The 2,830-nt window shown below is 48.4% G+C and overlaps 1 pseudogene; it reads right to left on the bottom strand.

Moving 5' to 3' along the window:
- Positions 1-502: 502 nt before the first annotated feature.
- On the bottom strand, positions 503-1,511 carry LOC102484612 (RNA-binding protein with serine-rich domain 1 pseudogene; annotated as a pseudogene).
- Positions 1,512-2,830: the final 1,319 nt, after the last annotated feature.

Genomic DNA, 2,830 nt, shown 5'->3' with positions numbered 1-2,830 from the left:
ACATGGGAGTCCAGTTAGCATTACACTAACTGCTAGTCCCAATCCTAAATTTATTCAACAGTTCTTTCACCCTACACAAAGTACAAACACAACTTACCTAAAATGCTACAAAGTTACAAAACTCAAAACAAGTTTCATACTACTCACTGTACAAGAGCCAAATTAGAGCAATGTGCATGTTGCCAAGGTAACCTGCAAGACTGCCACGAAGGGAGGGGTGGTAATGGGCTCCATCCTGCAAAAGCTGGTTCCCCACCTGCTCACCAGTTTCAGAGAACAAGGGAGGTGCGGGGTACATGAATCCATAGGAAGTCTGGCCATTTATAGCAACTTACAAGGGATGAAAGGTGTGGCCCTAGAGGTCAGAGGGCTCTCAGGCAGGGTAGCAGAGGGTCATGTCTAACAGAACTGGCCTCAGGTGATCCTTGGAAAGGACAAATGGGCTCCTAGGCTGGGCCGCACTGCCACCTGGGGCCCTGCTGGCATGCCAGGGAGCAGACTCTCAGGAGCTGGAAACAAGTGAACATCTAGCTGGAAAAATAAAGGGCATCTTTACAGACACAATCCCAAACCTGTACTTGTGCAGCTGGAACTTGGCGTGCAGAGGAAATGTCTCAGACACTGCCTTCAAGGCTTGTCCGAGGGAGGGCTCTCCTTTCCTAGGACCTCTGTGACAAAGCTGAGCTGTGTAGGATGTAGATTTGAGGGCTTGAGCTTCTGGCCCTGCTGATGGAGAAGTTAGAATTGGAGCAGTTCCAATGGCAGCGGCCAGGGGAGCTGGATCATGGTGCACAGGGGACCTGTGCTTTGGTGAGCCAAACTGTCTCCTCATCAGTGGAGGTGACCTGCACCACATGGGAGGGGTAGCAGCATTTTCCTGGGAGGGCTGAGTCACTGGGGAGGTGGCTGAGGCCAGGCCATCCATTTGTCCTTCCTCCATGTGCTTCAGCACCTTCTCAGCTTCATCTGGATTCTCCAACCCCACGTAGGCATAGCCCTTGGACAGATGGGGGGTGCATCCTTTCTATGGGCATGTCCATCATTTCAATTTCCCCACAGGTGGAAAATGTCTCCATGATGTGATACTTGGTCACATTCCTGGTGAGCCTCACATTATGGACTTTGGTGGGTTCAGGGGAATAACTCCACCTTTTCCTCTCCTTTTCATCTATTTAGGTGGCTTTGATTTGGATCGGGAGTGCAGCCTGTTGTCACATCTGTGCTGAGAAGGGCTCAGAGAACCAGAGGAGCAGCTGGAGCTGCAGAATGTGCGGGGACTTCCTGGGCAGCTGGATGCCAAGGGGGAGCGGGAGCCGCTGCTGGAGCCTGTGCTAGGACTGGAACCCGAATTGCAGGCCATGTGGACCTTGCACCGGTACTGCTGCTACCCTTGGAAGCACTGTGCCTCTTCCGAGTCTTATCCCGCCACGGACTTCGGTGGCCCCTTGATCTTTACTGTGATCCTTGGACTTATCAGAGCAGTCTTTGCGGTTGGTGGGAGAGGAGGCCATCTTCCCACTGCGACCTCCTCCCGCTCTCCTGAACACTCTCCAATGGCTTTTACTAAACAAGTGTGGAGTGGGAATGTAGAGAAAAATATCCTCTGGGCCTTAAATTGATATGGTTCTGTTTTTCCTTGAAACCTTATACTTTGTTCTGGCTTTGATGCCAGACAAGGCTTCAGGACTCAAGCTAACTGCCCAGAACTAAGTAAAAGAATGACCGAAATATATTATGAATGCCTCTGGTGGGTGTTCAGTTATTGACCATATCAATATTGAAGTCTGAAAACATATATTTATTTTTTATTTTTTTTAGTTGACATGTAAAAATTGCTTATGTTTCAGAAAAAAAATTTCGATGAACTAAATTTAAGCACTACACAAACTAATATCATAATATATTTCCATTACAATCACTTGTGGGAAAAGGCAAAGTATACATAGAGCAATTCTTCCTAATCCTCTCTGTTAAATGGATGAGGTCAGCCCTAACAGGCTGGAGAGCCAAGGGAGAGAGTGGGCTGAACACGTATGTGTACTTTCGTTCCTTTTCCACTGAAACTGGGGGTAGGAGTCATTTATTTTTAATCAATGTTCTTGGTCATAACAGGAGAGGAGACAACAGAGCAGACTGGGAAGGTGGAAGCAGATAGACATGTGATCATCAACATGGCGGACAGCTGAACTCTAAACTGGCCATGGCAGAGCTGAAAAAGTGTCCTCTTTATAGCACAGAATTCTCAAAAGGTTCAGTACCTGGAAAACCCAGGGCCTTTGGAAATGGGAGTGAGGAACACCTAAAGTGAGAAACACTGGGTTCAAGTTGCTGAGAAGCAGTTTCTTTCCATGTCTCCATTGTGGACCACGGCCCCTGCTCAAGTCTGGCAAAATCTGAAGATTTCATCTTTGGAGAGAGTAAAAAAGAGAGCGAGAGCCTCTGAATAATGAATTCCAGTGAAGGCTGGATGTTCTGCTGAAATGAGGTAACTTAAGAGAACATAGGTGAACTAGAGATTGAGGTTCTTCAGCCCCCTTTCCCTCTCACTTGTCTCCTATGATGACAAGAGTCATCTCTGGGGGACAGCTCAGCCCAAGAGGGAAGACCTGAGACCCTGTTCCTGGGCATTCCCCAGCATTGGCCGCTCAGGTCACCAAGGTGTGAAGTAGCAAACTGACAGCAGCTCCCTCCGTCTCTGAGCCCCAAACCCACCTTCCATCTGATCCTTGGTCCCAAGCACTGAACTGACATCTATGGTATCTGACGAAGTTCCGCAGTGTGCCGGGGAAAGATCACAGTAAATACTGAGACACAGCTGGGTGACAGCCAA

Source organism: Tupaia chinensis, unplaced genomic scaffold (assembly GCF_000334495.1).
Source record: "Tupaia chinensis unplaced genomic scaffold, TupChi_1.0 Scaffold000328_1, whole genome shotgun sequence".
Classification (NCBI taxonomy): domain Eukaryota; kingdom Metazoa; phylum Chordata; class Mammalia; order Scandentia; family Tupaiidae; genus Tupaia; species Tupaia belangeri.
Note: the sequence above shows the minus strand (reverse complement) of the source record. Positions and strands in the feature narration are given on the sequence as shown.